The 16,204-nt window shown below is 34.1% G+C and overlaps 1 protein-coding gene across 14 annotated transcripts in view; it reads right to left on the bottom strand.

Moving 5' to 3' along the window:
- The window catches only part of ARB2A (ARB2 cotranscriptional regulator A), a 219,307-nt gene that overhangs the window by 179,058 nt on the left and 24,045 nt on the right, over nucleotides 1–16,204 (bottom strand). The window lies entirely within an intron of this gene.

Raw genomic sequence — 16,204 nt, 5'->3', positions numbered from 1 at the left:
CCATTGAAACTTCTCATCCCTTCCTTCCTCCCTTGCTTCTTCTCCCTGCCCTTTTTACCCCCTTGTCTCTCCACCTCCATTTCCCTCTCCTGTATTCCTCCTTTCTGTTGTTTTCTAACTTTATATCCAGTTTTCACCTTATTTTTCCCTTTTTTGGTTGTTTTTTTAGATCTTAAAGTGTCCATTTTCTTTTCCTCCTTTCCGCTTTCTTCCCCAAGTAAAGTTACTTGTTCATCGAAGATGGCTTCTTCTTTGTCCCAATCATCTTGTTGCGCAGTCAGCTTCACATAGGTACAAATCGCCATTTCTAAGAATTGAAAAAGAGAGCCAAGAGAGCCCTTCCCTTCTTGTTCCTCTTCTTTATATTTTTTGAATTCAATTTTCAGTTCATCCACAAGTGATGCCATTGTAGAAAAAAAAACTTTTTTCAAAACAACCACCCAAGTGTTTTTAGTCCTTCAAATATAATTTCCAAAAGTCCCAAAATCACCAAACAGTCCAAATAAGCTGTTTCTTTTAACACTTTCTTCTTTCTTCACTTTCTCTTCCTGGGGTTACTGTTTAGTTACAAAATTCCAGTTAAAATGTATCTTTTAGAAGTCTTGTTAGTATTTAATGATTCTTTTAAGTTCTAGGCAAACTCCTCCTGTCTTCCAAATCCTGTTCCTATTCTTTTCTTCTCCCTTCCCACTTACAGCAAAAAAAAATTTTTTTTTAAATGTTCAGAAATCCTTATTATCCCCTTGACATTTAATTATCCAGTTTAGTTACCTATTAATGCCAAAGCGGGTTTTTCCAATTTCTCATTCTTTTCTGTTCATTGTCAACGTTAGGAAGGAGAGTGAAAAAAAAAAGAACTTTCCCTTTTAACTTTCATTCGCCGCTTGCAAGTCTTTGAGAACAATGTATCTTTTGCAAATTTTAAAATCCAGGGTACCTTAGTTGTTACTTTGTGTCCCGCTCAGCCAAAAACTTTCACTTCTTAACTTCCTCCTGCACTTTCTTTTCCGGCTGAGTGCTTTTTGAGGCGGCCATTTCTGACCGCCGCTCTACCGCCTTCGGAAAAGGGAGTTTAGCCGGCTGGGGAGGAGAGGTGCGATTCCTCTCGACCCTGCCAGATCTCCCCTATCTTCACCACCTTCTACGGGGTGGTTTAGCCCCAAAACCGGATGGCTCGGGGCACTCCAGCGGCGAGCACAGGCAGAAACCGCACACGATCGCGGATTCCTGCCTGTCCCGAAGCGCTGCAAACCGGAACTCCCTGGTGTACCCATTTTTGACTGCCTCAGCTGGGTATATGAGGTAAAAATACTGTACAGAGATTATATCTAAACTTTCAACATTCCAAAAGAAATATTATAAGAAAAAATTCTGCTATATAGTTCTCATTCAATTCAAATTCAAAGTAATTAATCCCAAGGAACCAGGATTTTTTTCCATTTCAAGCAATGATCAGTAATGGTCTAGTGGTCTAATGGTTAAAGCACCAGGTTAGAAAACAGGAAGCTGAGTTTTAATCCTACCATAGAATGACTGCTAGCTGGGTAGTGTTGGTCCAGTCATCTCTCAGTCCAACTCATTTCACAGGGTTGATGTGGGGAAAATAGGAAGAGGAAGATAGATACGTTTACTGCCTTAAGTAATTTACAAAAATAATAAAGGCAGAATGAAAACATCTAATACCTTTCCCCCTATCTAATACAAGAAAAATGGTTGAATAAACCTTTTAAAATGTTTTGTTATTTCTTGTTCAGATTTCTTTCTCTACATTTTTTCTTTCCCAAATGTTTGCATTACCTCTCCATACGTGTTTCTAATTATTTAATATTGTTTAATACTCAATAAATGTATACTGATTTTCTGTCCAATCCCTTGAAGAATACTTTGTAATACCTGTTTAGGTTATTTAAAGATGTTCAAAACAGGTTGGTAAGTTTTGGCAAACATTTCCATGGGTATGAACATTTCCATGGGTATGATCAAAGATATTGACAGCTACCTCAAATTTCACACATTAACTTTTTTTTTTTAAGGGTAAGATGGGATCCACTAACAGGAAACAAAATTTAACATTTTTCATAAACCTTTCTTTTTCATTAATATCACTTTATTGGAATTCTTTTCACTTTTCTTAAGTATCCTAAACCTCAAATTGTCCAAAGTCTACCTTCCTAAGATCCTTATCAAATTGCTAATAGCTGCAGATGGGCTCCTATAATATTTGTGTGATGATGTTAATTCAATATCTTCATTTGCTAGTTATGACTTATAAAGTTTGATCATTCAATTATCTTTGTTCAGTATGAGTTAAATGGTTCTCTGTAATAATTTATTTTCTGATTTTTCCCCAACAAAGTACTTTTGCATTATGAATGTGTATCAATTAAACTATTTCATTTATTTTTAATTTATTTGTTTACACGTAGCTACTTACTAAATTTCATTTTTTTTTGCATGGTCAAAGGTCTGTTAAAACTCAATACCTTATATTCCATGGATATTGATATAGATACACATACAAATATAGATACATAGAATTGTCTCATTTATTTTTTCTATACAAGCATTAATGTTTATTATGCTGAAGTTCTTTACTAACAAGCATAAGAGAGTAAATAAGGTTTGCTGTCAGCATGACTTGGGGTTTTTTTGGGGGGTAGCCTGCAGAACAATCATATTAAAAGCTACACACATTGCAACTACAATGACAGTATTTAGTTGTAAAGATAAAAATCCCTGGTCATGACTTTGGAAGAACAGCCTTCAAGGGTCAGAAGAGAGATATATACTAGTTAAAGATAATCAAGTTTTACACAAATGTAAAGCTTCAGGAGCTTTTTGAAAATGCTCATACAAAATACCATAGACTTCACTGTTAGTACACAGCAGCTTTTGTTCAGAGGCCCACTCAAACTGATACAGTAATTACATATAGATTCCATAACTAGCAGCTATGTATCTTCTACAAATCTGGCTAATTCTCTCTCAAAGTTAATACTTTTAGGTACTAGGTCTATAGTAACTTGTGGTAATTAATTGCATCAAGTAAATATGAATAATTCATATAAAAATTTGGAATTGAATTCATTTGCTGGCCTGAGATGTTGGATTTGAGGTCCATTCCCAAATGCACTGAGGGATTTCCTCTCTCTTCTTGCAGGGAGGGGAAGTCCTTCCCCAGTCTGGAAAAATGGACCTCAAATCTAGCTAAAACCCTAGTGAAGGACAGCCTTCCAAGTCCGAGTCTGATAGAAATTAGAATGAAGCTTTCACTAGCAACTACAATGACATTTTCTCTCCAAACATCAGTTTTCTGAAAGGTTCAGAACATTGGCCTTCACTAGCATTGTTTATTTCACCTCTGGAGAGGAGAAATTACTAATGAAGACTGGGGCTCTGAAACTTCCAAAACCATAGCATTCACTAGCTGGTTATGGTTAGAATGCAGTACTGCAGATTACTTCTGCTGATCCCCGGATGCCAGCAGTTTGGCAAATCGAATCTCACCAGGCTCAAGGTTGACTCAGTCTTCCATCCTTCCGAGGTGGAAAAACGAGGACCCGGATTGTTGGAGGCAATCTGCTGACTCAGTAAACTGCTTAGAGAGGGCTGTAAAGCACTGTGAAGCAGTATATAAGTCTAAGTGCTACTGCTATTCATAACTGGAAACTGGAAGTAGATTGTAATTTGAGACTCCATCAGCCTCAACAATTTTTCACACCATTCTTAAAACTTTCTTAACAGAAAAAACTGATTTGTATTCTAGAAATCTTTTGCATAATAAAACAGTTTTGTTTATTTAGATTGGAATAGTTTCACTGAAGTAAAGCAAAATCAGAATGAGACAGAATGATAGGAGCACCAGGGAAACTGAAAACGACCGTGCATATGCTAAAGAGTCCTACTCCCTCACTCCCCCCCATCCCCATTTTTGGTATATGTTACTCATTCAAGGAACACTGAAAAACAAGGTTTTGAGGCTTTATCAATTTCTCCCAAACTTAACTATGTAGATAATATTACTTGAATCCAACACTAAAATAATATGTATATTATGGTTCATTTTCATGCTTTACAGTCTTAATTTTCAAATTTTATTTCCCTATGTAGCAATTTTGCAAAAAATCCCACCTTCCCTAGTTTAAAAACTGCACTTCCCCATGATACAACTTTTTTATAAGGTTGATTTTAAAGCTAAGCCAATTTTGTTAACTATGATAATTTTATAGTCTTTCAAAATAAAACAGTAAGGAAGCTACTTCAGTGTTTAAGCAGTAAATGTTTTGCTGGTAACAGCTGAAAAACATACCAAAAGTCATTCAACTACCATTCCCCCAATACAAAGTGACTTGACTGACAAGATTGACATCAGGGAACTCATCTCTGAACGAATAGGCCAATAGCTGAATGGCAGAATCCTCCGTTACCATTGCCTGAATGTCAGATAACACAAAGAAAATGTTACAAAGGTCAAAGCATGGAGATGGTTCTTTATAGTTGAAAATACAACTTGTTAGTATGGAAAACAATGAAAAAGACCACAAAGCCCAAAATTAGCATCCCTTTTATCAACTGCTAATATAAATTATAGGAATGAGAAAAGCTTTCATATATAAAATCAGTAGATGAGCTCCTCTATTTAGTGCCTTCAGCAATATAGAGTAAATTTGCCACAGTTCACTTTAAAAGTTCCACATGACTATAAACTACATATACAGAAGACAAAAGATTAAAACAAGAACAGTATTTTTATATAAAAAAGCAAGCCCTATGATTATTATCATAAAACAATATCACCAGAAAGATTTTTAAAAGTAAATTTAATTATTTTACAAAAAACAGTTTACTTGATTTCCATGTCTCCAAATGTTTTTTCATTAATATTCTTTTTAAAAATTCCAGATTCAACTACATTTTCTCCTGGGAATCATTAAAGATAAATACCCCAAAAAGATCCGATACACATAATAACGGCAGCAAGAATTGCCCAAGCGTAGGCTTGGAAGATGTCTACCATTCCGTCTGATGAAGTTATAATTTGTAAAAGCCTGGAATGTGCAGAGATGGATAGACTCACAATGAAATTAAATGATAAAGAAGACTCAGAATATTACTCAATTTGGAACTTTTGGTATCAATGGGTAGACAGTAAAACATGAAAAATATAGATTAAAGAGGAAATAAAATTGGCATATTGGTATATAGGTAAGACCAATGAGAAACTGTTGAAATCAAGAAACGGCCAGAAAAGTGAGATCTATGTAAATATTTATATTTAATTTATAATATATATGTAGTTATATTTATATTGTATACTGAAAAATATATAATGTATCTTCTCTTATGGCTATGGAATAGAGAGCACAGTACATAGACTATAATCATGTAGATTTATCTTTTATTTTTCTCTTTAGATACATATATGTACTTAGTGTTAATATGACATTTTTCTCTTTTGAACCAATGACCTATATACATGAATCACTTTTTATCAATATTATTAAGGCACTGTGAATTAGTATTACCAATACTATGAATAACTGTCAAGTAATAATTGTATGTATTGTATTTATTCTACTGTCAAAAAAAATGATGCTGAAAGATATTGACACATCTTCTATTAATCTTTGTAAAAAAATTAATATTTTGAATTTTTGTAAACTTTTTAATAATTTGAATTTCTATAAAGTATTTTTTAAAATTAAAATATATATATACTGGTGGTGATTTAAGAGAGATGATGAAACAGGAGCGATGACTTGCAGTGTTCATGGCACATTTGTCTTTCTGAGAAGACCCTGCTATCTATTTGTAACCAGTGTAAATTTGTAGTAGTTCTTGAACAAAACGGCAAAGGTTTGGGTAGCAAACATATCATTACACTTATCTGATGAGACAGTGGAAGATTTATCAGTTCAAAAAAACACCACCCTTGTTCTACAACAGAAATTGACAGTGAAAACAACTCTCCATGAGAAAGACTTCAAAATAAATGAGTAAATATCAAGAAGTAAGAAACACCAAAAATCTTAGTAGCAATGCTGTACTGTATGAAGTAACAATGACAGGGAACTTTAATTATCCTTTCATCTGCCGGAAGCCAAACTCTTTCAAACTTGGTCCTTGCAGAAAATGTCTTATTTGTCTTGCTGACAACTTTGTCTTTCAGAGAGAAGACATGTGACAATCAGCTATTCTTGAATTGATACTAATCCATAAAGAAAACTTAGTCAAGGGAGTGGAAAGCGCAGGAATAAAGAGAATGCATAATCTTGGAATTAGTGGGTTGTTTTTTTTAGTTTATTCTACATTGGTCCAACTAACTGTATCCAATTCTGGATATCATGCTTCAAGTTTGATTTAAACGCTCTGAAACAAGTTCTGATAAAAAGAATAAAAAGAATAATCAGGTATTCAAAAACAAATCCCATAAAGAGACTGAAGGAACTGAACATATTTCAATTATGGGTAAAGTTTTTGTGAACATTAGAAAATCATTATATGTAATGATTTGTCCTGTTGGGGAAATTAAAGTGATTTTGCCAATTCTTGTGAAGTTACATTAAAAGTTCCTGAAAATTGCAGAAACGTAAGAAAGTATTTTAATTAGGCGTTGCCTAATAGCATTACCAATATTCATATTCTCTGACCTTGATTGCCTACTATCATTTCTAAAGCCAATCAACTTCTTGGGAGATGTATAAAATACATTGAAAACCAAAGAATTTGACCAGTATCAGAGAGAAGTAAGCACAACTGGCACACAGAATATCTCTGCAAAGTCTCCCAACTTACTAACTCCTCTTTGAGATGGAACTACAAATCTGGGAAGACCCTCAAACTGCACATCAGTTTCATCTGGGGAACTGCTACTCCATTTCAAACCAGAACTGGAAACTCCATGGATCAGTGGGTTCATAGCCAATTGATAAAGGTTGATTTTAAGTCTATTCCTTTCCCCCACAGCCTTTATGCACTGGAACAATAACTTGATAGAATTACTCATACAGCCTGGGTGGAGATATATAGCTAGGTGTCACAAGTGTACTGATGGCCCCTGATCCTTTGTTGACAGATGTGTTCACCTAGTGACTTCATATAAGTGTTAAATAGGACAGGCAAGAAAATCAGGTTTTGTGGTAACCAAGAGATCAAGGATTTGGGGTTCAACTTGTTCTCCATCAATATCAGTATCAATTTGGAGAAAAGCGGAAATCCAATGCAACACCATATCTCCCAGAGTCAATTCCTATAGTCATTCCAAAAGGATACGATGTCAGTAATATTGAGAACCACTGGGAGATTGAGGAGAGAAAGGATGATTGCATCACCCCTATTCCTGCTATGCTGTCTTAAGGCTACAGCCCACCATGAACTCTGATTGAAGAGTACAGACAGTTCATTTCTTCCAGAATTTTCTAAAGCTGTAGCTAGACCTTTTATTGAGATCACTGGCTCTCAGGCTCCCAAAGATTGACATGAGTTCATGGGTGAAACATCACCTGGAAGCTACAGTACATGGGGGTGGGGGTGGACCCAGGACTAAAGCACTAGAATAGATCTGTGAGATTTCTTATATGGCAAAGGTGATCCTTGATTATCTGCACCTGATGCAAATTCCATTTAAGAGTTGTTGCTGCCCAGAATCCCAGAATCTCCTATTTGGAACAACTGTTCTGGCCCTTTGCTCCTTTTAAAACCATACCTGTTGATGATTTCACTACTAACACTCTGACCCTCTGACTGTAATTCAGACTACATTTTGGCTCAATTTTCGGGATTTCTGATTATGACCAAGCCTATCCAGGAAAGCTAAGGGCAGTCTTACTATTTACCAACCTGGCATTTAATCAACTTTAAAATATTAACTGCCAATGTAAAAGAATTTCAAATTCAACCTAATAGCATAGTTTTTTTCTAGACAAAGAAATCAGCAATATCAGTTACAATATAATTTTATAAATTGAAAATGATCCAGGTATTTATTTCCGTTCACCTTTTTTTTTTTACATTAAGACAAGTACCCCTCCTGAAAATATAATGGTGGAAGAAGAGGTCCCAGAAGTCTTTCATTACTTCAATGCCAAGATTTTCTAACAGTAATTATGACAATTCATAGTAACATGGTTCAAATATTAGGTGATTATAGTAAGAGTTATGGAATTTTGTTATGGAATGTTATGGAATTACATTGGGACAAGTATAATTCAGCTTTTAGTCACAAATGAAAATTTTATTTTATCCAAAGTTGATAGATAGATTTGAGATTTGGTAATCACCTTGCTAAGTCACTACATTTTGAGAATATTTTCCTTAGTGTGAGTACTGTCCACACATTTCTTACATTTTCAACATTATTATTCAGTGAACTTCACTACCTGGGCTTTTGGAATCATCTTTAATGTCTCTTAATCATGTTTCCTCTCCATAAACTACTCTTTTACTTTCATGTAACATGTTTTCTAGATAATGTTCTTTTATTGCAAGAAGTTTTATAGCAATACCATTTATAATGGAAAAGCAGCACTTTTTATTAATTTTGTATAAATTATCCTCAACCCTAGAGATTCCCTGGAAGGGAAGAACATGTCTGAATTTCACTATACAGTGCCACAGGCAGAAAGTGAGAGAAACTAAACAAGCCCATCCTGAAGGAGAAAAAACGCCTGCAGCTGCAAATGACCTATTACAAGTCTCACTGGAAATGTTTTCATGTTGTAATTTGGTAATTTCAAGGGAAAAAAAGACAATTATCAACACCTACAGTTTGTTCTTCTGTTGTTATTTGATTTTATAAAGGATTTTAAAATCAAAGATGACATTATATTTAAAAGGACATTGTTTTCAGATGATTATATTACATAATTTTTGTATGAGAATCCCTGTAGCAGATTATTTTGTGATTATTTAGTTACAGCAAGGAAGTTGCAACAGGAAATAGAAATACTTGATTTTTATTCCACAACCAATATTCTAATAGTTCAAATAATGTTTTTCACCTATACTTCAAATGGTTTCAATCAGTATATTTTGATCTCTTTGTTGAATTTCATGGTCATATTTTCGTTTTGGTAGCTACAGAAAATCCTGAATATATGAACATGGTTCATTGGGATTGGCATTTAAACAGCTATGAGAAATCTTAGCCAATTATCAAATATTTTAAATATAGAATAAAATGAATTGTATTATAAACTGACAATCTTCCAGATTACAGGTCTGCCAAATAAACGTTATAAAATTTGTTGCCAGAAATCTGATTTATGGCTCATTAATTGAGAAATTTCAATAAACACTTTCAGAAGGTCTGCAATGGTGAAGATTATGCAGCTCTACAGAGAACAAGACAACAAACAATCCTTCTTTCCACTTTTCATATGGAAGCAGAATTACCAAAGCATTTGCATTTAAATTCCTATGACTTCCCCAGATCCAAAATTAATAGAAGAAAGGGATTATTTAGGAGTTTTATATATAGGGGAATCCACAGGGTATGATAGAAAAAATTAAGCTGTGATAGTGTGATCAAAGCTCCAACTGTTTGTACATGCAATGCATATTAAAAGCAGAAAAACCTCAATCACACTGTTCCAGCTGCCATCTTCAGTTTTCTGACCACATCCTGTGGACTGGCCTTGGCCATTAAAAGCCAAAATGCAAATCATTCTTGAAGCACTGTGAAAGAAAATGAAGCACTAGTTGTCATTGCCCGAAGGTACCAACATACCTTTCAAAAGTAGAGTCTAACAGCATGCACAAATTTCAACCTCAACAACAAAATCCTCTGCAAATTGTTATACCTTCTATACTATAAATATACCCACCAGTTCTATGTAAAATTACCTAACTAGTGGAAAACATGAAACCTGTGCCACTGTGAAACTGTGTTAGCTACCTGTCCTGAGTTATTAATTTTGTTCTTCTTTCTGATGTTTCTGTGCAATTATGAAACTATGCATTTCAGTGGGTTCTTTTTGACAGGAAGGCAATGAATGTATGTATACTTATTAACTGTTTTAAAACATCATAGAGATAAAGCAATCAATTCTGAACCTATGAAATATTCATCTTACATATCTACTGAAGCATGCAGGGTTACTCTTTCAAACCACATTAGTAATTTTTTTACAGTTTCTAAAAAGTGCAATATTAAAGAAATAAAGATTGGCAGGACTCTTTCATACTGAACCAGTTCTTGTATGATGTAATCCATATTTAGTGTGTTTCAGGTACTATTTTGAGAAATGTATGTCTTTCTGAGATTTGAAAACCATACACTTCATGTCAAATGTAGGTTCAAACAAAGAAGCAGATGTTTCACAATGGATTACCTTCCCATTTTTGTATTTTCTACATGTTCCATATTGTATTTAATATTTATCAGTACAAATATCCATTTATATCTTATTAAATGTTGCAGAAAATAATTTGTACTAGTTCTACATTGTATTTTGTGACAATGCATTTTTCCATGTGTATGAAAAGCATGAGTATTGATTATAGAAAGAACAAAGATTATTTTATTATACCTTCACACAGCAGAAAGATTTCTATTTTTTAAAAAAATTAAGAATGTAAACAAAAGGTTAAAGATGAATAAGTAAAAGGACTATCTTTTTTCATTTTAGGCAAGGCTGATAAAAATATTCAATCATTATGTCTTATTGACAGCAGATTTCCCTGGGGAAGTTATTTAAAAAGTTTAACCCCTGATCAAATTATACTTTCTCTTGCCTTTGAAAGTGTCAAGTGCATTGATTGTAACTGCAAGAAGGGTTATCTTCTGCCTAGAGATTCACTTCCTTTACAATCTTAAACACTATCTCCTTCCCAAACTGGCTTTGATTCATCAATTTAAGCCACATCAGACGGTATGAAAGGCAGAAGCAGCACAGAAAAGAGGCCAGCTGTTAAAATAAAATACAAATTGGAGGAGGATCACAAATCATGGATATGATAGTACAAAACTAGAGAGAAAAGCAGATTTGAAAAAGATTTCGGAGTGATTTAATATGAATATGATACAAATTAAGCATAATTTTTATACTTGCTTTCTCTGCATTTAAACACATCTCACTTAATTGAAATTCTAATCATACCTAAAGCAGCAAGGCTTTTTATATACCTACATAAATCCATTATCTCCACCGTCTCTCTTTAGTATCCATAATCACTATGAGGTATCCCATACAAAGTATTAATAGCATAGAATTCTAATATCCAAATGAATTAATGAAAATACCACCTAATTCTTAAAACAATAAAAAATATCAATAGTTGCTAGGAATATTTTTCCATATTTAAACATAAAGGTTATTAAAACTGAAGAAGTACTTTTAAAAACATCAAGACTGTGCAGGAATATTAACAAAACAATACTACAAATCATATCCCATTGTAACAGATTCACTAATATATATAGACCATCATGTATTACTCCCATTATCTTCAAAATCTGAAACTTTACACCATTATTAAAATTCAAGTATAGCTACTGCAATGAGACTTATGCTACTTTGCACATGAATCATAGACAGTGTTCCCAAACTTCCACAAAGTAATTGGATTTTCAGAACTGCAAGTGGTTTTATTCCAATTCACTCATGACAGGGCCAGGAGGTAATGATACATCTGCCGTGATGCAACAAGCAGACTTGTCTTCTGTCAAAGGGTTGAAATCATAAAGGAATAAGCTGTCATTAATAACCTCTCTTCAAACACTAGAGCTGTCATCTCATTGTTTTGTTCTACTGGCTTGGGGAACTTCATATAGTCTGTCAATGAGAATTTAACTATTCTCCTTACTTTTCAGTGAGCCACTTTTTCTAAGCATACCCAAAACTATGACAAATTCTCAACATAAAACCAACTGTAGAAAATATCCATCTAGCCATCTTTAGGAAATTCATTAATTCAATCTAAATTTCACAGACACCGCTGTGTATTCCTAATATAAATGTATTTTTTAAATTGACACTTAATGTTCTACATATTTCATAAAATTTATTTCCTTAATATTTGTATCTTGCTAGAAGTGAAAGAGGTTTTTTTGGCAATGGAACTCCTTCTTAGTCTCATTACCCCTCTTCCCCAGTCCCCCAGCATTCATATATCCTCAAAATCTGTTGGTAATAAAAATGGAGAATGTGTGTGGGCTGAAAAGAGAAAAGAAATCTTTGTGTGCAAGAACAAGACCACATCCCTCCATTTATCAATGCATAAAATGATTACTGACCCACAATTAATAATATAACAATTACTATAAATTAATTAATGTAAGCCTCCAAAAGTTTATAGAAGGGTATTTCAAGACAAACTATATTATATGCACATTCTGTGTAAATATGCTATAGCCGTGATGGCGAACCTATGCCACGCATGCCAGAAGTGGTACACAGAGCCATTTGCCCCGGCACATGAGAGCTCGCCTGAAAGAGCCCCACTGCATATGTGTGTGCGCCGCCACCACCCGACAGCTCATTTCGGGTATCTGGTGCGCATGCGCAGGGGAGACACGCGCACATGCGCAGAGATGCACAGCGCCCGTGCTGGGAATTGCAGGCATATGTGCAGGCACACGGCAGGATCATGCACGCATGCACAAATGGATGCGCAGAAGTGATTGCGGGTGCATGCACAGAGACGTGCAGCATGTGGAAGTGATCACGCATGCATGTACAGGTGTGCGGCTCGCGGCAAGGGGGATCGCGCACGCATGCACAGATGCAGGTGGTGTGGGGGAAAGCGTGCATTGCCTTTTGGGTGCTGGCACACGAGCATGAGCGCATGAGCACGTGCACAATTATTGGCATAGGAGCCTAAAAAGGTTTGCCACCACTGTGCTATAAATGATTTCATGGACGTAAAAACACAGGAAGAAACAGGATTAGAGCAGATATTCTTTTATAATAGTTTCCCTACCCCAGAAGTCAGATTGGTGTAGATTCTGGTGTGTTTCATGAAAGTTGCTAAGGCAGAACTATTCCATAGGTCCTTTGACAGCTGATATGACCCAATATACTATTATACTGTATTACTGCAATGTATTATATAGTCTGTTTTACATTATATTGATGTTGCAGTTTACTTTATATTTTTTAAAGTGTAAAGTATCAAGAATCATTGACTTTGCATTATACAAATAAATCAAATAAATAATATATTCTGCACAATCTGATTTTATGAGAAACACCAAGCTTATAATCTAATATTAAATTATTAGTGTATATTTTAGCAATTCACCCTGGGATCTTGAAATGACAGTCATGGCTAGGTTAGATATGCAAAAAGCGTTAACATGTACAGACTAAGTTTCTGGAGCGTATGGTGAGAAAGAAAATGGATTTCCCATTATTACTTGATTTTATTCCTTTTGTTCAAATTCTTACAAATTACATTGTTAACTACATGTTAAAGTGTATCATACCACTTGTTAAGGATTCTTTACATACTTTTGTTTTAATTTGATTCTGAAAACTTTGTATTCAAAGTATACTAGTGAATTGAACTGAACACAAGGTAAAAGTTTCCCTCGCACATATGTGCTAGTCGTTTCCAGCTAGCGCGTATGTGCAAACATACACCATTATTATTATACAGATGATATGTCAGGCCTTATTAATAATTATCAAAATGCTTTACTTAATCCTGTATACTATGACAGATTTTACTGCAATGAATCTAGTATATTGCCAATCAACAAATTGTTCTTATAGAAATATGCAAAAGTGAGGGTTGTTTATTTTCTAGAAGCTTATACATTTGAGATTTTTTTTTCAAGAAAAGCATTCATTAGTAGATGTGAAAACTATGAGCTTGTATTACCTAACATCAGAGGTAACTGATGACTGAAAGTGCACATAAGTAAAAATATAAGGAACAGAATAAATATTAAAGTGAATTCAAGATCAAAATTATTATATCTTTAGAAGGATACCTATTTTAATTCTACTTAGATACTTTGGAGAAAATAATGAGCAAAAAAGTAAACATTTATGGCATTTCACTCTTATCTAAACTGCAACTCCCAAATTAAAATGGGATATTTAATTTTTCCAATTTTCAGTTGTACTTTTGCTCATGTATATTAATTTCTATGTTTTTATGTAAATGAGTTTGATATGAACTACTAAACGTACAATTAAATACTTATCATAATAAAAGGTCAGCTAACAATTCCTGCCCTTCTGTTATATCTTAATGACTAAGATCCCCACAAGAAGCAGGATAAAATTCTCAACAAGGAGCTAAAGGGGAAAGGCAGCTTAATTTCTTGTAGAGCAAAGTGGGTTTTATTCTCTTAGTCCCTTGCACAATATTCTGCCTCCAGTCCAGAGGTGGTATTCAGCAGGTTCTGACTAGTTCTGGAGAACCGGTAGCGGAAATTTTGAGTAGTTTGGAGAACCAGCAAATAACACCTCTGACTGGAGATTTTATAGCCACGCCCACCAAGCCACGCCCACAGAACCGGTAGTAAAAAAAATTGAATCCCACCACTGCTCCAGTCCCATGGAATTCATTCAAGTCCTCATAAAATCCTGGGATTCCACAGAATCCATCCTATTATATGGGTACATATGTAATGTATTAGATTTAAATTCTAGAATGTTCACTTCTTATCAAATTTTCCTTATGGAGTAGTTATTGCTCATAATGGCATATTTTATAAACCCATCCTTATTTAGTGATCAAGTTCTGATGCAGTGAACAGATCGTAAAGCAAAAGGGTTACTAAGAGATCGTGTGTGTGTGTGTGTGTGTGTATGTGTGTGTGTGTGTGTGTGAGAGAGAGAGGAGAGAGAGAGAGAGAGAGAGAGAGAGAGAGAGAGAGAGAGAGAGAGAGAGAGCAATGATCACTGCTTGCTGTAGTCTTATTCAGATAAAGCTCTCATTCTGGCATTCATTGTTGTCAGGTGCATGAATTTTGGTGTAAATGCATGCATTGGTTGAATTTTTATTACCTATGTATTTGCAAATGGTTGCTAGCTGAGGTAGTCACTATAGGTGGGATGAATATAATTTTATTTTCCTACCCCTAATCTTCCATCTTGGTATGTAGGGAATCTAATCTTACCTTAATGCCTCCTGTTATTGCTATATCCTACTATCTCCTACTCTTTCAGAGTGATTTTAGTTGAATTGGGTCAGCCTGGGTTGATTTTTTTGTAGATACTAATAATTAGCTATTGTTATTACTTGATGGGAAGTCTTGTTATTTTTCTGTTAATTTTATTGTTAGATTTTGTTAATACAAGTGTGGCAAAGGACAGGTTTTTAGAAATTTCAAGAAAATTAAGTTTTATTATCAATTTATCAGAAACTTAATTGCAACTAATCAGAAAATCCTTGTAACTTCAATCACAGATATTGCACTATAAAAATCAATAGGAACACATTACTATAAAACACTACAAATGCAAATTTATGCAAATGTTGTATTGCAATGCAAATTTAGTATTAAGCATCTGACAGTCCACTTGGTTCACTTGTATTTAAATGCATACTGTATTTAAATGCATTTCTTTATAAAATCATAGGAGCTTAAGTGCCTTCTAAGATCAACTTCTTATAATAAGTTTACAACATTTTTATTTGAGACAGAACCAAGTTAAACCTTTTAAGCTAATAATTTTTTTTAAAAGATCCAATTTAATAAATCATTACATTATTTTTTAAACATACATGTAACAATGAATTTCAATACATTTAAAGATTCTGAAACACAACAGAAATTGCATATATGACTTGAAAATAAAACAATAACATTTGATATGCGTTAAAACACCATACATACAGAACTGTGTACACTAACCCCCTAATTATTCCATTAAAAAAGAGATTCCCCTGAATCCTTTGATTATATGGTCAATTAAAAAGCTTTATACGCAATTCTCAGAAAACTCTAAAAGTTGTTGTTAAATTTAAATCTGTAGTATGAGTGGTCAGTTATTAAATTTGTACCAGTACAATAACTATATTAAATTGAAATTCAATTGAAATTCAAAACAACATTTAATTTCTGTCCTGACTCTAGCTTTTTGGGAAGATTGGCTTCCAACACAGTATAGGTAATCCTCACCTTACAACAGTTCATTTAGTGACTGTTCAAAGTTACAACAGCATTGAAAAAAGTGAATTACAACCATTTTTCATAGTTAGAACCTTTGTAGCATCCCCATGGTCATGTGATCAAATTTTAGATGCT

This window comes from Notechis scutatus, chromosome 2 (genome assembly GCF_049901735.1).
Source record: "Notechis scutatus isolate UNSWTSFEM ecotype Mainland chromosome 2, rNotScu1.2, whole genome shotgun sequence".
Classification (NCBI taxonomy): domain Eukaryota; kingdom Metazoa; phylum Chordata; class Lepidosauria; order Squamata; family Elapidae; genus Notechis; species Notechis scutatus.
The sequence above is the reverse complement of the archived record's forward strand: the minus strand, read 5'-3'. Positions and strand labels throughout refer to the sequence as shown.